At 39.7% G+C, this 25031-nt stretch overlaps 1 long non-coding RNA gene across 1 annotated transcript; it reads right to left on the bottom strand.

Moving 5' to 3' along the window:
- Positions 1-560: 560 nt before the first annotated feature.
- LOC122194494 (uncharacterized) lies at positions 561-8671 on the bottom strand. Its single transcript, XR_006183169.1, has 2 exons — positions 8132-8671; positions 561-1325 (listed from the first exon to the last, which is right to left on the bottom strand). It is a non-coding gene; the product is annotated as an uncharacterized LOC122194494 (long non-coding RNA).
- Positions 8672-25031: the final 16360 nt, after the last annotated feature.

Below are 25031 nucleotides of genomic sequence, written 5' to 3'. Positions count from 1 at the left end.
GGTGTGAACTGATTCTTGATGAACGCGATAAACATAAAAAATAGAGGGGGGTTTGTTTTTGAAAATTAAACTAACAAAGATTGAAAATGACAAGAAAATGACTAAATTTAAAGTGATGAAAATTCAAATGAGAGAAAGCAATTTCAATTTCGCGGTGACGCCCTAATCATATAATTAATCTTCAACACAATAATTGACTATGCATTTGTTTAAACTGGTACTAAAGTTCATTAACAAGCTCTAATGATCTTTGTTACAAAAATCGTTTAATCAAAATAAGTTCTTTAAATTAAACCTAACTTTTTACTGAATTAACCAAACAAGATCTTGATTAACAAAGAAAAGTTGCATTAGACACAGTGTAATTCCCAGTAAAGTTCAATACCTCTCATAAGCTCGGAGGCGTTAAAACTTGTTTGATATATTCATATCAAACTTAACCCTAATCTAAGAATTAATCTAATACTTTTCACTTTTTACTAATTAGTCTAGACAATTACGGATCTAAACAATTGGATGACTAGAATGATTTACAAACAATTTAAGTGGCCAACAGAAACTGAAATCAATATCAGACATTCAATTAACACAGAATTGATCAAACTAAACAGTAATCATAGTCAAACATAGTGCTTAATGATTAATCATACGAAAAGGTTATGTCTTGCGAAACTGAAATCCGAGTTTTTAGCCGGACATGGCTAAAAACGGATTACAAACAGTAGAAATAGAGTCTAAACGATAAATCTTACTAAAAAACGAATAACAATCGAATCGTCTCCGTTAGATCTGCGTTCTTCACTTGGAAACCTCTGAATCGCCAGGAATCGCCAATTATGGTTACTGGAAGAGTATCAGGCTATATTTATACGTCTAGCTGTCAAAACACCGTACCTACGATCGCAAGGGGTATACCTGCGATCGCATGTGTCACCCAAAAGCGTGTCACGAGATTTTTTTAATGAAGTACGTTGCTATTTCGACGCAAATTGACCAAACTACGATCGCAAGGACTGTACCTGCGATCGCAAGTATCTCTGTTTGTCTACTGATGAATTTTTTTGGCTCGACAAATCCTCGAAGGCAACATGCAATCTAACCTGCAATCGCAAGGATTGAAGATACGATCGCAAGTTGCTTCTTTTGGCTCTTTTGATCGCCGTTCCTCCTTCCAAGAAGTTCTTGATCATTTCCCGGTATCCTTCCTTGGTCTAGACTCCAATTAAGTTCCTAAGCGTCTACGAACGCATCCCGAACTTGCACAATCATCCATGTGCTCCAAATGGTCTTGAAAAATCATAACAAACGTGAGCAGTACGTGCATTCTTCAAAATAATCATGAAACACGAAATACATAAGAATAATCGGGAATTAATTAACTTTTAATAATGAAATACGTAGGAAATTGTGCAAGAAGATGCATATAAAATTCATCTAACAGACTTGATAAGTTATTTTATAAACCACTTAATTAAAAATGAAATTTTTGGCCTTGATTTTGGGATGTTACAAGTTGGTATCAGAGCCCTGGTTTGAGGGATCCGGACACACCTTCGGGGGTGTCTGGACTCAAACCGAGGGACTAAGAGATTTTTTTCCTAGGAAAACAGTTTCTAAAATTTAAAGTTAAGGAATTTTGAGAAAAGACAAGGTGTGTGATGTGTGCGACCGGCCAAGCTCAAGTAAGTTTTCCCCAAGATACCCACACTTGTTATGTTATGTGTATGATTCATGATTCTGAGAACTGCATCCTAGATTAAGGCTAGGGATCTAGAAGGATGCCTTGTATGCCTGATATATGATTCTGAGAACTGCATGCTAGAGTAGGGCTAAGGATCTAGAGGATGCTTTGGATGCCTGTTGTATGAGCTGTATGCTAAGACTGTTTAGACAGTGGTAGGATAGCCTAATTAGGTTATGCATGATGTGGTTACTTGATGCACGAATGCTGCTTGCTTTGTTCTTAAGGGGTCCTGGCTAACTTTAACTAACTAGTGAGCGGATATGTAACAGTATCCGCAAGCTAGTTAGGGAAGCGAAGCAGGGACTCCTAGTGCAGCCGATGGCGGAGAGTAGGTCCGAGGGTGCCCTAGGAAGGCCTAGGAAGAGATTAGTAGGAAAGGGTATCAGTAAAGGGAAGCAACCCTTGAGGAAAGTACGGATAGATGTGGAAGGTAGTATGGGCCCGTACTACTGGAAGCAGAGGATCCGTACTCGAGTCAAGGAGGGCCGAGATGGAACCAGGAAACTTGGAGAGTGTGTGAGACCTCTCGAGAACATGAATGATCCTGACATTTATGTGCTTAATTTCAATATGGCGATCACACGACATGGAGCAGGAGGATCAGGTTTAGGGTCAGGATCGGGATCAGGCTCGGGTGCAGGATCCGGGCAAGTTGATGATGGGCTACGCGAGTTCATCACGTCTGAGATCATGAGAGGTATCCTTGATGCGACCCGGTCATTTTCGGTTCGATCAAGAAGGGGATTGTTGAGCTGATGGAGGATCGCCTCCGGGCATTCAGGAGTGATCTGACGTCTAGCCAGTCGAGTACGCGCACACTGTCCTTCAAGGACTTTCAAGGGAGTGGTGCGCCGGATTTTCATGGGGTGAAGGACCCCATTGCTGCCAGGAGATGGATCGCAGACATTGAGTCTGTGCAATTGACGAGCTTCTGCCCGGAAGGGTCGAAGGTCCATTTTGATGCAGGTTGTTTGAGGGATCGAGCCAGGGATTGGTGGGAGTTAGTTGGTGATTCGTTGGGAGCCCCAGCCGTCGAGGCTATGACTTGGTCAGATTTCGTGACCCGATTCAGGGCTAAGTTTGTGCCAGCTGTGGAGCTTCAGCAGCTGGCCAGGGAGTTTTTGGATATGAGACAGACTATGAAGACCGTGGCGGAGATCTCCGCCAAGTTTCAGGAGAGGGCCTTGTTGGTACCCCAGTATGCGGCGGATGAGGAGATGCAGAAGACCCGCTATCATGATATGTTGAGAGCCGACATTCGGGAGCATGTCAGCTATTCGGCCTGCCCGACCCTGGAGTCCATGATTGCCAGGGTGCGGGAGAGGGAGATTGATTTAGAGCACCTCAGGAAGAGGAAGTCAAAGACTGCGCAGGTTGCAGGGGTTTAGGGGAAGAAACCCAAAGGGATTCGACGCGAGGTCGAAGGGCCAGCAGGGGCGGGACCACTGTGGAAAGTGCGGTCGGTCACATGAGGGAGTTTGCCGCATTGGGTTGGGTTATGGCTGCTATAAGTGTAGCCAGATTGGACATTTTGGCAGGGATTGTACTGCCCCTGCTCCCACAGTTCAGATATCAGACCTGATTTGCTTTCATTGTAATCAGAGGGGCCATAAAAAGGCCAACTGCCCTAGATTGACAGCAGGGACAGCGGCAGCGCCGACCCTAGCGTCGATACGGGTGACGGATGGCCAGAAGGCCAAGGTAGAGGCTCCAGTGGTGCAGAGCCAAGCATTTTAGTTGACAGCCGAGGAAGCACTTGCTTCACCCGATGTAGTGACGGGTACGATTTCTTTCATATGATTTTATGTTATGACGCGGTGATTTTGATATGGTATGTATGTGCTTTGTTTAGGATCGTTCCATGTGAACGGTATCCCAGTTCAGGTAATGTTTGATTCGGGTGCTACCCGATCGTTTGTCTCTCTTACGCTTAGCAAGAAGTTTCCTGAGTCTTCGGGCATGCTAGATTGCCCTTTGGAGGTCGAGATTGTGGACGACCGGTCAGTGCGAGCATCAGAGGTCTACTGAGATTGTGTTTTGAGGATGTTCGAGGAGCGTTACCTGGTAGATCTGGTTCCCATACCATTGTGGGGGAACAATGTTATTATTGGTATGGATTAGCTAAGCCCCTACAGGGCAGTGATTGACTGCGCGCAGCAGTTGGTGCAGATCAGGACCCCAAGTGGGAGAGAGTTGGTGGTTCAGGGTGAGAGGCCAAAGTGAGGACCAGCTCTATGTTCAGCAGCGAGAGCTAAGCGCTACCTTCAGCAGGGTTGCGTAGGATTTGTCGCATATGTTATGGATACCCGGGAAGCGGGTAAGGTGACGGTGGGCGATGTGCCCGTGGTACAAGAGTTTGCGGATGTATTCCCTGAGGAGTTGCTTAGGATACCTACGGAGACGTAGGTAGAGTTCAGGATCGATCTAGTCCCTGGTGTGGCTCCGATAGCCAAGGCACTGTATCGGTTGGCTCATTCTGAGATGCAGGAGTTGTCTATGCAGCTGCAGGAGCTATTAGACAAGGGATTCATCAGACCGAGCAGTTCACCCTGGGGAGCCCCGATACTGTTTGTGAAGAAGTAGGACGGGTTGCATCGAATGTATATAGACTATCGGGAGTTGAATAAGGTAATGGTGAAGAACCGTTACCCACTCCCGAGGATTGATGACCTCTTTGACCAGCTATAGGGAGCATCTTGGTTCTCCAAGATTGACCTGCATTCAGGATATCGTCAGATGAGGGTCAGAGAGGAGGATGTGCAAAAGACTACGTTCCAGACGTGTTATGGCCACTATGAGTTCGTGGTGATGCCTTTCGGGCTCACCAATGCTCTTGCCGCGTTCATGGATCTCATGAACCACGTGTGCAGACCGATGTTGGATCGGTCTGTGATAGTTTTCATCGATGACATTTTGGTTTATTCCAAGACTCGAGAGCTGCATGAGGAGCACTTGCGAGAGGTTTTGGGGTACTTTGAGGAAGGAAAGCTTGTATGCTAAGTTCTCCAAGTGCGAGTTCTGGTTGCGCGAGGTGCAGTTTCTTGGACACCTTGTCAACCAGAGCGGGATTTCGGTTGATCCGACCAAGGTGGAGGTCGTGATGAGGTGGGAGGTTCTGAGGTCTCCATCTGAGATTTGGAGCTTCCTAGGACCAACAGGCTACTATCGTAGGTTCATTCAGGACTTCTCCAAGGTAGTCGTGCCCCTGACCCGGTTGACAAGGAAAGTCGTGGTCTTTTGTTAGGGGCCTGAGCAGCAGGCCACATTTGAGACATTGAGACAAAGATTGTGTGAGGCACCAATCTTAGCCCTGCCAGAGGGCATGGAGGACTTTGTGGTATACTGCGATGCATCCATCTCAGGTTTGGGCGTGAAATTGATGCAAGAAGGGCATGTTATAGCTTACACTTCGAGGCAGCTGAAGCATCACGAGGTGAATTACCCGACACATGATTTGGAGTTGGGGGCTGTTGCTTTCACCCTCAAGATTTGGCGCCATTACCTCTATGGGGTTCGTTGTACCATTTACACGGACCACAAGAGCCTGAGGTATCTCATGGACCAGCCAATTCTGAATATGAGGCAGCGTCGGTAGCTTGATGTGGTACAGGATTATGATTGCGAGATCCTCTACCACCCGGGGAAGGCCAATGTTGTGGCCGATGTGCTTAGCCGCAAGGTAGCGCCGATCAGGGACATCTGTCTGAGGATGACAGTTGTGACTCCATTGCTGGAGCAAATTCAGGAAGCCCATCAAGAACCCGTGAAGGAGGAACATCAGAAGAGTGAGAGAATTGTGGGTCAGGTTTCCTCCTTCGACTATGATAGTCGGGGAATGTTGACTCTTCACCGTAGGGTGTGGGTCCCGTATCATGGGGGTGAGCGCCAGGTACTGATGGCAGAGGCGCACAAATCTAGGTTCTACATTCATCCCGGGGCGACGAAGATGTATAGGGATCTTCGTCTCGATTATTAGTGGCCCTGTATGAAGAGGGACATAGCTTGGTTTGTGGAGAGGTGCCTGACCTGCAGGAAGTTCAAGGCTGAGCACCAGAGACCTCACGACAAGGTCTAGTCATTGTATATCCCACTGTGGAAGTGGGAGGATATTATTATGGACTTCATTACGAAACTTCCCAGGACCGCGCGAGGGGTGGACTTGATTTGGGTCATCGTTGATCGATTGACCAAGAGCGCCCTTTTTATTCCGATTCAGGAGAGTATTTCGTCCGAAAAGTTGGCCGACATCTACATTCGGGAGGTAGTGTCGCGGCACGGGGTGCCAGTTTCAGTGATTTCAGACAGGGACGTGCGGTTCACTTCCAAGTTTTAGAAGAAGTTTCATGACGAGTTAGGTACTCGACTGCATTCTAGAACCGTCTTCCACCCGCAGACGGATGGTCAGAGTGAGCAGACCATCCAGACTTTGGAAGATATGATGCGGGCGCGTGTTTTAGACTTTGGAGGTAGTTAGGATACTTACCTCCTGTTGGCGGAGTTCTCCTATAACACTAACTATCATACAACTATCGACTGTCCTCCTTTCGAGATGTTGTATGGGAGGAAGTGCAGGACCCCGATATGCTGGGGAGAAGTGGGGCAGAGAATCATGGGGAGAACCGAAATAGTACTCAAGACTACGGAGAGGATCCAACAGGTTCGGAGCAGACTTCAGACTACTCAGATTCGATAGAAAATTTAACTCTAGAAACCAAAGTCAATGGAGTTATCCATTGGGCTTTGGTTCTGCATTTTACTTTGTGTCAATATATATTTTTCACAGTTTTACTTTAGAAAATGACAATTTCCACCTTTTCCTTTAAGATTTTAAAATGTCATTTTCATCTTCACTATTTTTTTATCATTTATTTTTAAAAGGTGGTTTTCACCCGTCAACTATAAACTTTATAATATTTCACTTTCAGCTATTCATTTTTTAAACTTTCATTTTTACCCCATAGTATACATAATATGATTTTCCTATAGTTACCACCTATCGACTTTGTAAAATATTACTTTGATCCTTCGCCTTTGAATTTTGAAGAACACATTAAGTTATAAGAAATACTAATTTATTATTTGTTTGTTTTAATATAAGTCTCGGTATAAATTCAAAGTGATCAACGTGTCGATGTAAATTTAGAAGTTTTGCCCATTAATTTAAAAAAAAATCTTTGTTTTTTTATGTACATGTCAGTATAACTTTAATTTTGTCTATATTTCGATATAATTTTTTTATGTGTGCTTCGAGTTTGCATGTGTTTTGAAATAAATCTTTTTTTTTTACATTTTGGTGCTTCTTTTTAAGCATTTTGTTTGACATGGTTTTTGTACCAGACTTTTGTGTTTTGGTAGCATAAGTCCTCCTAAGTTTATACGCATGGTTTTGGTCCTTGACTTCCTCTATTATTACTAAAAGAGTTCATCTTATTAAATCTATTGTTACCGCCGTAACACAGCTTGCAAAATCCTATAAACCTCTTTTCATTATCTATAAATCTTTTAGAATTTTAAACTAGTCTCACATACTTATTTATTTATAAACCTCTTTCCATTATCTATAAATATTTTAGAAGTTTATAAAGTAGTCTCACATACTTATTTATTTGAATGTGATTTTTATATTAATTTAGTCTTGATGGCAAAATAAAACACTTTTAGTTCTCGATAAATAGTAATATTCATCATGAAACTTGAGAATCAATTTTTGACAAAACATCTTCAATTTTTTACGAAAATAGAAATCCAAATTTTAATAGATTTTTTAATTAAATATATTTAATATCTCTCTCATTTTGATATATCAGTTAGCTCTTTTCGACAGGGTCGGTCCCAAGATTTTGGAGGCCTCGTACGATTTAACAAAAAATAAGCCTTCAAATTTAAAAGATCCAAAAATTTAAACAAAAAATTATAAACTTTTAATTTCCATCGCATATACATAAAATTAAAATTACATTAAAAAAAATGGTTTCTATTTGAAAAGAGCCTTCTCCTAATATTTCTTTTTGGAATTTTGGTTCTATATGTCGAAACTCAAGCAACAAAGGGTATGAAATCCGTAAAGAAAACAACAAAAACTTATTAGATAGCAAATTAGAAATTTATCGGATAGCAAATCAGAAACACATCAAAAATAGATGGGAAACGAATAAATTGTACATTATGATTTTCGTCACTTTAAATCAGCAAGAAAGAGTATGAAAACTATATAAAAAAAACAAACTTGATATCAAATCAAAACTTGAACAGAAAGACAAAAACGAAACAGAAACTAATTTACATCTTAAAACTTAATCAGAAACGAAACAGAAACTGTTGTGCTCATTCAAAACTTATCAGAAACTTACTAGAAACGACAAAAAATAGAGCTCGATTTGCTTGTACCTTCAAAACAGAAAATTCGACTTCCTGAATGCATTTCCCTCTAATTTTTAAAACTGATGTGCTCAATGTTCGTGTTCCTCTGATTTTCAAAACTCAATTCTTGTTCTTTCAGAAATTAGAAATAAAAAAATCAAGTAGAAGAAAAAGAAAGAACGCATGAAGAGAGGAGTGAAGAACATGAAACGAAAGTCCACAAGTCAAGTAATTAGAAATACCTTAATCCATATCTTTTGTCCTTCTTTTTCTGATTTCGAAACCATAAGTCCACAACACGAAATCTGATTTTCGAGTAGAGAGAGATGAAGAACGAGTTTTCTGATTTTTGAGAAAGATTGTAGGATCGTTTGTATTCTGAAACTTTGTTTCAAAATTCAGAATTTTGTGAAGAAGATGAAAGAAGAAGATTGTGCATAGCAGATTTAAGCAAACAACACAGTTGCACTTTTTATTCCTGCCACATGTGTAAGCAAATAAGAAAAAAGAAGATTCTTCATAGCTTTGCAGAAATCAAAACGTATTTCTTTTCCCGAAATTTTCTCTTTTTTCCCGCTCCTTCTTGCAGCTACAAAATTGTGGGCAGGAGGTGATAAATTAACCTAATGTTTATTTGTTTTGGGCCGACCGAACCTAAGTTAACATAAAAGCTATAAAAATTATAGGCCCTTCGATTTTTTGGGCCCTGTTCTTTAGCACCTTTTGAACTTGGCAAGGGTCGGCCCTGCTTTTCGATTAAGGTTTAACCAATTCAACAAATGATTCAATAATTTCACAGAAAGTAATAATACAAATGAATAAAAACACACACACACACAATATTTTTGTTGTTCACACGATCAAAATGATCAGCTACATCCACGGTGAACAAAAGAGATAGTAGTTTATTTTTATTTTTTTGGAACAACAAATGTAATCTACTCTCAAACTACTTTTAATCTACTCTCAAACTGCTTTTAATGTCACATATGTTTCAGATGGGACTTGAACCATCAACTTCAAGAAAGGAGTACAATACGTGATACCATTGGCCTAAAAGCATTTTGGTTCAATAGCAAAGTTTATTAAAAATAGTATTCGGTTTTTAGCATTTATATCTAATAAATTAAATAAAATGAAATCTTAATGTAAATGAAGGAAAACTAACGATAATTAAAATAATACTTGTGAAAGTAATGGGGCCACTTTCATATTATGAAGTATGAATCGCTTGTTCTTCATCGAAGCCATGCATATTATGCAAGAAAAAAACGATGGACCTTATAATTTATGAACCCACCATAGTGCACTATGTCTATCTAACGAGTCTATCTAACGAGGAGGACCCTTCAACTATTGTGTGCTCTGTCTATCTAACTAGGAGGACCCTTAAACAATTAAGACAACAACGAGACTTTGCGTACAACTTAAGTGGGAAAACAATGAATAAAATCATAAATGCCATATTGATATGTACTACTCATATAGTCATATTTCAAAATAAACTATAATATCTTTCATCATGAATGACTAAAATTAACTATCCATCTTAATATATCAAAATATTTACAACCAGAGATTCTACACTAAGGCAATATTGTGTTATATCATCCTGTTGTGGATGGGTTGTATTTGGCAAATGTGACACCGCACATGAACGTTGTATCGGTTAATCCGGCCCTGATGTAGATTGATCTCGTGTGACTTCAACTCCATAGTTTTTTAACCTCCTAAAAATACCTATTTAAAATATAATTTTTTAATATCCAATAAAATTTAACATCGGGTGCACGTGGTTATTTTGAAATCAACGGCAAGGATGACAAGATTTAGTTGGAAAATCCTCAATGATTGATCGGGAGGGATAAAGGAAAAAGAGCTTCATCGTTAAGTTTATCAAACTCAAATACGGATGAAAAGTAAATTGTAAATTGATTAGTGGATAAGTTGAAAATTTTACTTCAAGGTATTGAAAAGTAAATCGGAAAAATCAATGCACAAAATGAAAAGTAAATCGGAAAAATCCATGCACAAAATGAAACACATGAGGTTTAAGATTTTAAAATCTTATCTGCGAACACCAATCATCTAATGGTACATGTCCCCTTCGAGCGACTCTAATGTTAAGAAAAGATATGGTCTGAGTTAGGTTTTTTTATTGTTATTATATAGTTTGTAATTTTTTAGTTTAAATCAATAAAAAGTTTATTTTTAACCTTATACTTATATTTTTTTTATTTTGTAAGTTAAATCTCTTAAAATAAATAATTACTATTTTTATTAAAAATAAAAAATAATAGGTAGATGATGAAAGATAGATATGACACTATTTAAAATGTTGAAAGAAAGATGAAGCAAGCATTGATATGGTGTTGATATTGCAGTGAAAAATGAAAGATGGAAATTTGGTTTAACTAGTATTTGAGTCAATGTTTTGCCACGACTTGTTACATTTTTTCTTGTTTTTTTTCTAGGTATTAGGCATAAGAATTGGTTAAACCAATATAACATATCATATCTTTCAAAAACACTAAAAGTTTAAAAGAAACGAGGGTTTTGAGAAGAGTTTAGGATCTATTTTTGTAAGTTTGATGTTTTTTTAATAATTCATAAGAATATAGGGACCATTACATATAGACCAAAATTACATAAATGACAACAACCAAAACGTAAGGCTTAGAGATGGACCAAAAAAAACAACGTAAATTTACATAAGAATTATGTAGAAACGTAAATAAACTTGATTTTATACCGACACATATAAAAAATATGTAATTAATTTATATATTTTCTTAATTAAAGAAGAAAAGTTCAAATAATAAAAAACGTATTATATATAACACGACTCATAAGTATGAAACATATATAAAAATAAGCATTGTTAGGTGCATTTTGTGCACCTTTTTGTCCCTTTTCATACATCTATTTAGCATAATTGTTCTTCATTTGTCTTGCATTTCATCATATTCATGTTAGTCTCTAGAACAACCTTATTTGCACACTTTTATAACTTTTTCAGATAAACCGGAGGTTGGAACGTGCTTTGGAAGTGTCGGGAAGCATTGGTAAAGATTTTCGAGATGATCAGGTGAAGACCGGAAAAGTTGAAAAAATCAAGTTTGGAATTGGAGTCAGAGGGGTACACGGGCCGTGTTTGATTTACACTGCGAAGAAACACGGGTCGTGTTGACCAGAAAAGAAGAAGTTGTTGACCAAGCAGAACACGGGCCATGTCATTTTTACCTTATGCTCAACACGGGCCGTGTTCGACCCAAAAAAAAAAATCCAACTTTTGGCAATTTTCCTATTTTTCATGTTATGGGTTGAGGGTCATTTTTGAAGGGACACAACATATCAGAGCACATTTTGAGAAGGGATTTCGAAGGTTTTTGCAAGGGTTTGATTAGCAATCATTTGGAAACATTATTTCTAGTATTTGTAAGTTGTAGCTGCATATATTTCCATCTTTTAAACTTGTGATCTTGTTCTAGCCATGTGTGGCTAGAACCCTAGTTTCTCCAATTTCATGTTTTGACTTCTTCATAGTGACTTCAATCATATGACATGATGTTTGTTCTTAATTTCTATCTAGTGAATTTGATTTATCTTTAATTAAATGTTTGATTATAATTGTGATTCTTATTGGCCATTTGAATTAGGGTTAGGTCATTCAAGTTATCTCTTTTACAAAATCCGTAGTTGTTTTGTGAAATTGAACAAGTAACAAGCATTAAATTGATCTCTATTGAATGAATTTAGTGTAAATCTTATTCATACACTTTTACACTTCCAAGCTTGTGAGGAGTACTGGGTGTTGTTAGGAACATTCACATAAAGCTTCATGCAATCTTTTAATCTAATTCTAAGAGCTTGTTTAGATTAGGTTAGTAAGGTTAGGTTTAATCAAAGAGCTTGTTTTGGTTAATTAATGTGGTGAATGGGAAGTGTTAGAGCTTGTTAACACTTTCAAGTACCAACTTAGATGGAACTGAACGAATATTGTGTCATCTTTGAGTCACATTGTTAAGTTGTCATACATGAAGTTGGAGTCCTTACAAATTCTGAATTTAATTCACTCACTTAGCTGATTACTTGTGTTTTTAATTTGTTTGTTTAATCATTGCATTCAAAACCCCCATCTTTAATCTTTTGTGAACAAGTACCTTGTGCAAAGAGGTATTAGATCGATTGTCCTGTGTCTATGTGGATCGACCATACTTGTCTTGTACTACCTTTTAGTTCTATATAGTAGTGTTATTTTGGAGTATATCGTACCCCTATTATTTGTTGGGTTTGACACACCTAACAAATTGGCGCCGTTGTCGGGGACACGGTGTTACTAATTGTTTGTGCCTAGATCTTTTCGTACAGGTACACCATTGCCAATTGACTCGAAGATAGAGAAGACATCCCCAAAATCTCGGCCAGAAAAGACCGATTTTCATTTATGCTTTTAAATAATTTCAGAGTAAATCCTTTTGATTTGAAAGAGTTGCGGAATTTGTTCCCAAAAACAAAACATGATAAAACAATGTTTACCAAAGCATTTCATAAAAGAAATGTATTTTCATTATATAATCAAAACTCGGGGTGTCATGTTCCGATACAGACCAATAAGCATAAACGATAACATTACAAGTCATTCAACAAATATATACATATACAGACTTGTAAACAAAACAACTTGATGGTTCATCCATCTTATGCCCTCGCGCCACTTCCTGTAATACAAATTAAAACTGAGTGGGTCAGGCTTGGGAGCCTGGTGAGCATATAGGGTTTTCAACCCACAATAAATAATTATATTTAATTTCCACCAACAAACAATAACCCAATTACCCATTCCCGTTATTCTCACTTTATGTCCCTAAAACAACTAACATAAGGGACCTAGTCTAAGAATATTTCATCGGGGCGACAACACATGCTTCTGGGGTTCCTCAGCAATATAAGTCAAATAAGGCAACCATGAGGGGGATGGAGTACAGCGAATGAACACCCGAGTTCATTAACACCTACAGGTGGCGAACCTGCTAATGTTTCCACAAGACTATCTAGAAAAGTCTATGGTCGTCATCTAAACTCCGCTAGATGACTAAATCAAACAACAACGAGGCCTCTCATCTGTTTATTACACACCAACTATCTACCCATGTTCTACCCAACATATTAGTAGATAAAAATATACATTTTTATACATAGTTTAAAAACCTGTATAGCATGCTTTAGTCAATACATATTCCACATAACAGATGAGGCACACACACACATAACACGTATTTCATAGAGAATAAATCATATCTATGAGATAGAAGAAAGTGAATACACATTCACACATATAAACAACAATATACTTAATACACTCAAACCATACTTGTATTCTTATCGTGTTTATGAAAGGTAGTATACACTCACTTGATCAGAAGATGATCAGACAGCACTACGACTTGCAGAAGTAGTAAATATCAGCAGATCTGGAAGATCTCTACAAAAATCGAACTTCTCGCAGGCAGAGCTTCGGCTCGGGAACCGCACTTCTCGGGATCTTCGGGATCTCGGGACTTGCCTCGGGGCTCGAGAATAATACCGGGGCTTTGGGGTATTTCTGGCATGCAATTCGATGCAAAACGGGAGAGAGAAGAGAGAAAATAGCAAAAGAACTCGGCTGCCCTCGCATCCTATTTATAGGAGGCTGGAGCCTCGGAGTACGCGGGGCGTACTGCTCCGAAACGTCATGGCGTTCGTCATCCGAAGAACTCGAGTGCGAGGTGCTTCATGCTTCGCTGTACGCGGGGCGTACTTCGGATCAGAACGGTGACTCCTTCGGATAATCATCCGAATTAAAGATTAAATTTAAATACAAAATATTTAATAAACTTCGGAAATTCATATCTTCTTCATACGAACTCCGTTTTCGACGTTCTTTATATCCACGCGAAGGTGAGACTACGCTCTACAACTTTCGTTTAGACTCCGTCGGCTAATTTTTAACTTTATTTTTATTATTTATTTTTAATAGGCCGGGACAGAAAAACTTCGTTATAAATTCATAACTTCTTCGTTTGACGTCCGTTCTCGCCTAACTTTTCATCGCTTCAATACCAACAACGAGACCTTCGATCCTCGTTTAGATTGCTTCAGCTAAAAACCGCTCGATCTCAAATCGAGTATTTCGGGCTGCATACCGCTAAGCCGAAACTTCAATAAATCATAACTTCCTCATACGAAGTCAGATTTGGGCGTTCTATATATTTTCGAAAACCTCGTTTCAACTACTACAACATTAACCAAAGATATCAAGTTTATTTTACACTTAAATTTTGACGCTTATTTTTATTCTTAATTAATCAAACCACATAATTAAGCAATTAAGCACAAAACACATAATACTCAAATAATATACTTCTATTATTTCAAAACGGGTTACAAAGGTTAACCTAGACTATTACATTGCTAAAAATGGCAAGCCCGGAAACACAGGCGTTACAATTCTCTCCACCTTAGAATGATTCCGTCCCCGGAATCACACATCAACAAACAAATGCGGATAGCGACTCAACATGTCACTCTCCGTCTCCCAGGTGAGATTCGGCCCATTCGTGTGTTTCCATCGAACAAGCACTAACCCAACCATTTTGCGTCGCAACTTCTTAGTCTTTCGGTCAACAATTGCCTCTGGTTCTTCAATCAACCTTTTGTTCTCATCAATTCTCAATTCAGAAATTGGAATTATGTCAGGAACTTCTCCCGTGAACTTCCTCAAATAACACACATGAAAAGTGTTGTGAATTCCATTCAGTTCTTCGGGTAATTCGAGCTTGTAAGCTTGGTTCCCAATTCTCTGAAGAACTTTAAACGGTCCAATAAACCTTGGACTCAACTTTCCCCTTTTACCAAATCTTATAAGTCCCTTCCACGGTGAGACCTTAAGCAAAACCGAGTCTCCAATTTCAAAAGTCATCGGTCTTCGCTTCTTATCTGCATAGCTCTTTTGACGATCTTGAGCTACTAACATTCTTTCCCTAATTATTTTCAACTTTTCAGCAGTTTGATAAACCATCTCCGGTCCCATAAACTGCTTTTCCCCAGCCTCAAGCCAACAAGACGGCGTACGACACTTCTGTCCATACAAAGCTTGATAAGGTGCCATCTTAATGCTCAAGTGAAAACTATTATTATAGGAAAATTCTACCAATCGTAAATGTTCATCCCAATTACCTAGGAATTCCAGGGTACATGCTCTCAGCATATCTTCAAGTGTTTGTATTGTTCTTTCACTCTGACCATCAGTCTGCGGATGGTAAGTTGTACTTAAACACAACTTGGTACCCATTTCCTCTTGTAGACTTTTCCAAAACCGTGAGGTGAAACGGCTATCACGATCCGATACAATCGTTAACGGAACACCGTGAAGCCTCACAATTTCCCTCGCGTAAGAATTCGCAAGCTTTTCCATAGACCATTTCTCCTTAGCTGCTATGAAATGCGCACTCTTAGTGAATCGATCAACGACCACCCAAATCATGTCGTGACCATTCTTTGTTCGGGGCAGTTTAGTGACAAAATCCATAGCAATGTCTTTCCACTTACCCATAGGCACAGGCAATGGTTCTAAACTCCCGTACGGTTTTTGATGTTGTGTCTTGACTCTTGCACAAGTCACACACTCAGCCACATACTTTGCAACATCAAGCTTCATCGTCGGCCACCAGTAGTAGGGTTTCAGGTCCCTATACATTTTAGTGCTACCGGGATGAATAGAGTACATGGTCGTGTGAGCTTCTTCCATCAGAAGATCTCTGACTCCTCCTGTCTTAGGTATCCAAATCCGATCTTGGAACACCTTCAGTCCATGACTGTTTACACCGAACACCAACGTTTTGCCCAAACGTTCCTCCTTTCTGTCATTCTTCTCAGAAGCTTCGCTTTGAGCTTTCTTTATACTTTCCAAAATAGTCGAGACAACTTCAATTCTCAACGCTCTTGGCCTTTTCCTTTCAAGATTGACTTTCCGACTGAGAGCATTAGCAACAACATTAGCTTTACCGGGATGGTAAAGTATTTCGCAGTCGTAGTCTTTAAGTAATTCTAGCCAGCGTCGTTGTCTCATATTCAATTCCTTCTGATTAAAGAGATATTGGAGACTCTTATGATCAGTAAAAAGTTTGCACTTCGTGCCATAGAGGTAATGCCTCCATATTTTCAGAGCGAAAACTACCGCTGCCAACTCCAAATCATGAGTCGGGTAATTCTTTTCATGCTCCTTCAGCTGTCGAGACGCATATGCTATAACCTTTTCTCTTTGGGTCAAAACACAACCCAATCCAACACCAGACGCATCGCTATAAACAGCGAAGTCTTCAACTCCATCGGGTAAAGAAAGTATCAGTGCCTCGCATAGCTTCTTCTTTAGCTTCTCGAATGCTTCTTTATGCTTATCACTCCAAGCATAAGTAGCTCATTTGTGGGTCAAAGCTGTTAATGGGGTAGCAATCGAAGAAAAGCCTTGGATAAACCTTCGGTAATATCCGGCTAATCCTAAAAAGCTTCGAACCTCCGTGGGATTTTTCGGTTGTTCCCACTTCATCACAGCTTCAATCTTTGCTGGATCAACCATTATCCCTTCTTGGTTGACCACGTGACCCAAGAATTGGACTTTACGAATCCAAAAATCACATTTGGAGAACTTTGCATACAGCTTCTCCTGCTTCAAAACTTCTAACACTTCTCGCAAGTGTCTGCCATGCTCCTCCTGGCTTTTCGAGTAAATCAGAATGTCGTCTATGAACACTATCACGGATTTATCAAGGAACGGATTACAAACCCTATTCATCAAATCCATGAATGCTGCTGGAGCATTGGTTAGTCCAAACGACATAACCAACAACTCGTAGTGTCCATATCTAGTTCTGAATGCAGTCTTCTCGATATCTTGCTCTCTTACTTTTAGCTGATGATATCCTGACCTAAGATTGATCTTCGAGAAATAGCTCGAACCTTGCAATTGATCAAACAGGTCATCAATCCTTGGCAACGGATATCTATTCTTTATTGTTGCCTTGTTCAGCTCTCTGTAATCGATGCACATTCTCATACTTCCATCTTTCTTCTTTACGAATAACACCGGAGCTCCCCAGGGCGATGAATTAGGTCTAATGAAACCTTTGTCCAATAACTCCATAAGTTTCATCATTAGCTCCTTCATCTCCGTCGGTGCTAATCGGTAAGGTGCTTTTGCTATTGGCGTGGTCCCTGGTAACAAGTCTATTCTGAACTCTACTTGTCTATCAGGTGGTAATCCAGGAAGATCTTCGGGAAATACTTCCGGATAATCACACACCACTGGAATATTCTGCATCACCTTCTTTTCCTTCTTAGCATCAATCACGAATGCTAAATATGATGTACATCCCTTGGTCAAACACTTTCTGGCTTTCATTAGGGAAATGATTCCAGAATTCACTCGCTGTTTGTCCCCATACACCATAAACGAATCTTTCCCAGGCGGGTTTACTTTAACTATCTTCTTCTTGCATAATATTTCAGCATCATTGGCGCTAAGCCAATCCATTCCCAACACAATGTCGAAACCATTAAGCTTGATAGGCAATAATTCCTCGTGAAACTTATTCCCATTAAGGTCGATTAAGATGTTTTTCATACGATGGCTAACAGGTACAAACTTGCCACTAGCAACTTCGACTAATAAAGCATTATCTAGTCTATCAACAGGCAAAGCTAGCTTTCTACCAAACTCATGCGAAATAAAGGAGTAGTTGGCTCCAGAATCAAACAAAATTTGAGCAGGTAGTTCGTTAACAAGAAAGGTACCTGAAGCGACACCAGCTTCATCTTTCGCAGCTTCGAGTGTCATCTGGAAGGCTCTCGCCTTCAGCTTTGGTGGAATGTTGGGCTTTGCTGCCTCCTTCTTCTTCGGACAGTCTTTCAAAATATGCCCCTCTTCATTACAACCAAAACACATCGTTTTGTTGCTCGGACACTCATTGGCAAAATGCCCAATTTTTCCGCACTTGTAGCAGGTTACATCCTCGCTACATTTCCCAAAGTGCTTTTTCTTACACTTATCACACCACTTCGCTTCGCCTCCCTTTCCTCCAAACTTTTTCGAATCAGATTTTGAAAATTTGCTTTTCTTACCGGAACCAGATGTTCCCTCAAACTTTCTTTTCTCACCAACCTCAACCTTGTCGGTGGTTCTCCTCTTAATCATGTTCTCAACAGACTTGGCAGCCCAAATAGTCGCCTCTAGAGTATGTGCCTGACATACTGGCACCTCGTACTCCCATGGGAGTCCTTTTGCATATCGGTCAACCTTTGTCAACTCATCTGGGACGATACGCAAGGCAAACTCAATCTTATCGGTGAAGTTATTGGTGTATTCATCAACTAACATGCTGCCTTTCGTCAATGTCAGAAACTTATTCTCTAACTCCAACAAATTTTGAGCCGAGCAGAACTTGCGCTTGAACTGCACCAAGAACTCTGCACATGTCAATTGCAGTGGCTCATTAGGGCTTAAAGTCTTCCCTAGAGTGTTCCACCAACGAACGGGTCCACCTCGAAACTGACGCACTGCATAGATAGTCTGCAACTTGCCTCTGCAGCCATAAGTCATGAAAGCTAACTCCATTTCGGAGATCTAATCCATAACTCCAATCGGATCCTCCTTTTCATTGAAGGTCGATGGTTTGCAAGTTATAAAGTCCTTGTACTTGCATCCCATTCCATCATTCCTTCCATCATGGTTGTTTTGCCTAACTATCGGTGGGTTGGCTTGACCAACAGACCCACTGAAGTTTCCACCTTCCGAGTGCCCTTCATTTAATTCAGGCTCCTCCACACGAATTGACAGTTCTTCACGATTATGTTGAAGCAACCGTCTAGTTTCATCCATCTGACGATCCAACATCGTCTGAATCATCATTTGCACACCAGCCATGGTTATTGGCTCAGGTGCTGCTGCTACGACAGGTACTTGTTCAATCACTGGTGGTTGATTCCTGTTTTCATCAGCATTTCCAACTCCACTTCTTGTTCTCACCATTTTTGATCTATACACCGAATAAGGTGAAATTAGATCCTCAATCACGATAGATATTCAAATCATCCTTATCACTCCGAAACGTTTACATGCTAGTTCTAATATCGTAGACGTACGCTTACAATCCTACACACATAAAGTTTCTAGATCCGGTCGGCAACAGACCATAGATCCGAACAAATAATATCATATATGGCAACATATAACATTTAGCACATAAAGCATTTTAGGCAACTTTCCTAAAATAAACTAGTGCTCGTGTCTAAAACATCACAGACACACATTTCAAAATTTCACTTAGCATTCTAAGTTTAAGTCTAGAAATCCTACAAATTCCTAGTTCGCTTAAACTATCTGATACCAACTGTGACATCCCCAAAATCTCGGCCAGAAAAGACCGATTTTCATTTATGCTTTTAAATAATTTCAAAGTAAATCCTTTTGATTTGAAAGAGTTGTGGAATTTGTTCCCAAAAACAAAACATGATAAAACAATGTTTACCAAAGCATTTCATAAAAGAAATGTATTTTCATTATATAATCAAAACTCGGGGTGTCATGTTCCGATACAGACCAATAAGCATAAACGATAACATTACAAGTCATTCAACAAATATATACATATACAGACTTGTAAACAAAACAACTTGATGGTTCATCCATCTTATGCCCTTGCGCCACTTCCTGTAATACAAATTAAAACTGAGTGGGTCAGGCTTGGGAGCCTGGTGAGCATATAGGGTTTTCAACCCACAATAAATAATTATATTTAATTTCCACCAACAAACAATAACCCAATTACCCATTCCCGTTATTCTCACTTTATGTCCCTAAAACAACTAACATAAGGGACCTAGTCTAAGAATATTTCATCGGGGCGACAACACATGCTTCGGGGGTTCCTCAGCAATATAAGTCAAATAAGGCAACCATGAGGGGGATGGAGTACAGCGAATGAACACCCGAGTTCATTAACACCTACAGGTGGCGAACCTGCTAATGTTTCCACAAGACTATCTAGAAAAGTCTGTGGTCGTCATCTAAACTCCGCTAGATGACTAAATCAAACAACAACGAGGCCTCTCATCTGTTTATTACACACCAACTATCTACCCATGTTCTACCCAACATATTAGTAGATAAAAATATACATTTTTATACATAGTTTAAAAACCTGTATAGCATGCTTTAATCAATACATATTCCACATAACAGATGAGGCACACACACACATAACACGTATTTCATAGAGAATAAATCATATCTATGAGATAGAAGAAAGTGAATACACATTCACACATATAAACAACAATATACTTAATACACTCAAACCATACTTGTATTCTTATCGTGTTTATGAAAGGTAGTATACACTCACTTGATCAGAAGATGATCAGACAGCACTACGACTTGCAGAAGTAGTAAATATCAGCAAATCTGGAAGATCTCTACAAAAATCGAACTTCTCGCAGGCAGAGCTTCGGCTCGGGAACCGCACTTCTTGGGATCTTCGGGATCTCGGGACTTGCCTCAGGACTCGAGAATAATACCGGGGCTTTGGGGTATTTCTGGCATGCAAATCGATGCAAAACGGGAGAGAGAAGAGAGAAAATAGCAAAAGAACTCGGCTGCCCTCGCATCCTATTTATAGGAGGCTGGAGCCTCGGAGTACGCGGGGCATACTGCTCCGAAACGTCATGGCGTTCGTCATCCGAAGAACTCGAGTGCGAGGTGCTTCATGCTTCGCTGTACGCGGGGCGTACTTCGGATCAGATCGGTGACTCCTTCGGATAATCATCCGAATTAAAGATTAAATTTAAATACAAAATATTTAATAAACTTCGGAAATTCATATCTTCTTCATACGAACTCCGTTTTCGACGTTCTTTATATCCATGCGAAGGTGAGACTACGCTCTACAACTTTCGTTTAGACTCCGTCAGCTAATTTTTAACTTTATTTTTATTATTTATTTTTAATAGGCCGGGACAGAAAAACTTCGTTATAAATTCATAACTTCTTCGTTTGACGTCCGTTTTCGCCTAACTTTTCATCGCTTCAATACCAACAACGAGACCTTCGATCCTCGTTTAGATTGCTTCAGCTAAAAACCGCTCGATCTCAAATCGAGTATTTCGGGCTGCATACTGCTAAGCCGAAACTTCAATAAATCATAACTTCCTCATACGAAGTCAGATTTGGGCGTTCTATATATTTTCGAAAACCTCGTTTCAACTACTACAACATTAACCAAAGATATCAAGTTTATTTTACACTTAAATTTTGACGCTTATTTTTATTCTTAATTAATCAAACCACATAATTAAGCAATTAAGCACAAAACACATAATACTCAAATAATATACTTCTATTATTTCAAAACGGGTTACAAAGGTTAACCTAGACTATTACATTGCTAAAAATGGCAAGCCCGGAAACACAGGCGTTACACCGGGGACGGTAACTACTTGGGTAGATCTTGCGATGTTGTTTTTGGATAAATACTTCCCATAGATGAAAGCTTCATCCCTATAGAGAGAAATCATTGGAATTAAGCAACATAAGAAAGAAGCTTTTCACACATATTGGGAAGGTTCAAGAAACTTTGTGCCCGTTGCCCCAAGCACGGGATTACCGAGTACCAACTCCTCCAATATTTCAACGAAGGAATGACTCTAATGGAAAGAAGGCTTCTTAATGCTTCAAGTGGCGGATCTTTACCCGACAAGACTCCAACCGAAATCTGCAACCTAATTAAGAACATGGCTGAAGATTCTAAACATTCAAGCCATGATGAAAAATGGTACACGGATGCACCCCGGGGGTGTAAAAGAGGTCCAAACTCCTCACATTGAAGCTCAATTGTCCGAGCTTACGAAAGTGGTTATGATGCTAGCCAAAGACAACGGTGTTCAGCCCACGCCCCGCCCGTGCGGTATTTGCACTCAAGTGGGGCACCCAACCGATATGTGCCCACAACTTCAAGACGAGGATTGTGCGAAAGCAAATGCGTTAGGAGGATATTCCAGGTCAAAACAAAGGGGATTTGAGCACTCACGAAATGACCAAAGATGGAACAACAATCAAGGTTGGGGAGGAAATCAACAGGGAAATTATCAACCAAATCAACCACATCAATACCAACAAAGACCACCATTTCCTCAAAATCAACAAAGGCCACCTTTTCAACCTCGAAATTTCCAGCCAAGGCATCCACCACAACCACCTCCACAAGTGGGTTCATCAAGCATGTCACTAGAAGATATTGTCAAGAGCCTTGCCACTAGCACTCAAAGCTTCCAACAAGAAACGAAAGCAAGCATAAAAAGCTTGGAGCAAAAAGTTTCACAACTTTCTCAGTCCATGAGTAAGATGGAATCACAAGGCAAGCTACCATCTCAAACCGAGAAGAACCCGAAACACAACGCATGTGCCGTTACCTAAAGATATGGGAAAAGCTATGAAGGTCCAAAGATGTCGGATGAAGAAGAGGAAGAGAAAGAGATTGAGGTGGAAGAAGCTGTCAAAGAAGAGGAAAAGAAAAATATTTCAAAATCAAATAAACCAATAGAGACCGAAGTGAAAGTCACATCAGCTCCATTTCCTTCAAGGCTAACAAGTACAAAGAGAGAACAGGAAGATGACGAAATCATGGCAATGTTCCGAAAGGTTGAAATCAATATCCCCCTTTTAGATGATATTACACAGATTCCTAGATATGCTAAGTTTCTTAAGGAACTTTGCACATCTAAGAAAACGCTTAAAGGAAATCAAACTATAAAAGTTGGGGAAAACGTTTCAGCCGTGTTACAAAAACGGATCCCAAAAAAATGCAAGGACTCGGGTGTTTTCACGGTTCCTTGTAAAATGGGTAACCTTTTTGTACCACGCGCCATGCTAGACCTTGGAGCATCAATTAATGTCTTACCCTATTCAAGCTATAATACAATAGGAATTGGACCTTTATAAAAAACCGGAGTTATCATTCAACTTGTCGACCGGTCTTTGGTACACCCAAAAGGTGTATTGGAGGACGTGTTAATGCAAGTCAATGAACTTGTATTTCCTGCTGACTTTTATGTTTTGGATATGGGTGATGACAACACCCCACAATCAAGCTCCATTCTTTTGTGGAGACCCTTCATGAGTACCGCAAAAACAAAAATAGATGTAGCAAATGGTACTTTGTCTATGGAGTTCGATGGTGAGCTGATTAACTTTAATATCTTTGAAGCTATGCGTTATCCTAGTGATATTCATTCTTTAAACTTCATAGATGTTATTGATTCATGTACTAATGATTGTTTCGAGTTGTCAAGCCAAGATGTGATAACCACCATCTTGAGCAAGCATTTTGATGAGACAGGGATCAAGAATCTGGATGATAAGTACATGTTGGAGGATGAGTTGATTGAAGCAATAAAATCCTTGGAAAAAGCACAACCTATGAGAGTTGAACCACCCCGCATGAAGCTCAAAAATCCCGATCCGAAACTCCTTCCATCCATAGTACACCCACTGAGTCTTGATTTGAAGACTCTTCCTGACCATCTCAAGTATGCCTATCTTGGAGAGGAAGAGACATTACTAGTGATAATTTCAACCAAGCTAGCAACAGAAGAAGAAAAATAGTTGGTTGGAATTTTGAAAAAGTACAAGGAGGCTATTAGTTGGACCATTGCGGACATAAAGGGTTTGAGTCCATCATTATGCATGCATAAAATATTGATGGAAGAAGACTTTAAGCCAACCCGTGAAGCCCAAAGGAGATTGAATTCACCTATGATGGAGGTGGTTAAAAAGAGATCATGAAGCTCTTGAATGCAGGTGTAATCTACCCCATTTCTGATAGTAAGTGGGTAAGTCCCGTGCAAGTTGTCCCGAAAAAAGTTGGAGTCACCGTTGTAAAAAACTTTGAAGGGGAATTGGTACCCACCCGTGTGCAAAACGGGTGGAGGGTTTGTATCGATTATAGGAAGTTGAATGCTTCCACCCGAAAAGACCACTTCCCTTTGCCATTCATCGATCAGATGTTAGAACGATTGGCCGGGAAATCTTACTATTGCTGCCTTGATGGTTTTTCTAGTTTTCACCAAATTCCGGTTGCCCCGGAAGACCAAGAGAAAACCACATTCACATGTCCCTTCGGCACCTTTGCGTATAGACGCATGCCCTTCAGCTTGTGCAATGCACCCGCGACCTTCCAAAGATGTATGGTGAGCATATTTTCATAATATGTCGAAAATATCATAGAGGTTTTCATGGACGATTTTATTGTTTATGGAAATTCTTTTAATGAATGTTTGCAAAATCTCACCAAAATCTTACAAAGGTGCATTGACACGAACTTATTCCTTAATTAAGAAAAATGTCATTTTATGGTTGACAAGGGCTTGATACTTGGACATGTGGTATCACAAAAAGGTTTAGAAGTTGACAAGGCCAAATTTGATGTTATTAAGAGCTTACCATACCCGACAAATGTTCGGGAAGTGCGTTCTTTTCTTGGCCATGCAGGTTTCTATCGGTGGTTTATAAAGGATTTTTCCAAGATCACGGTGCCGATGTGTCAACTTCTACAAAAGGAGGCCGATTTTGAGTTTGGTGATGCATGTAAAAGTTCATTTGATCCTTTGAAGGATTTGTTGACATCCGCCCCCATCATCCAACCGCCAAATTGGGATCTCCCATTCGAGATCATGTGCGATGCTAGCAACACCGGACAAAAGGTGGACCAAGCTCACCATGTCATCTACTATGCATCCAAGACCTTGGATAATGTACAACCCAACTACACAACAACTGAAAAGGAGTTGCTAGCCATTGTCTTCGCATTAGAGAAGTTCCGACAGTACCTCATTGGGA

The sequence above is a fragment of the Lactuca sativa genome, chromosome 5, assembly GCF_002870075.4.
Source record: "Lactuca sativa cultivar Salinas chromosome 5, Lsat_Salinas_v11, whole genome shotgun sequence".
Taxonomy (NCBI): domain Eukaryota; kingdom Viridiplantae; phylum Streptophyta; class Magnoliopsida; order Asterales; family Asteraceae; genus Lactuca; species Lactuca sativa.
The sequence above is the reverse complement of the archived record's forward strand: the minus strand, read 5'-3'. Positions and strand labels throughout refer to the sequence as shown.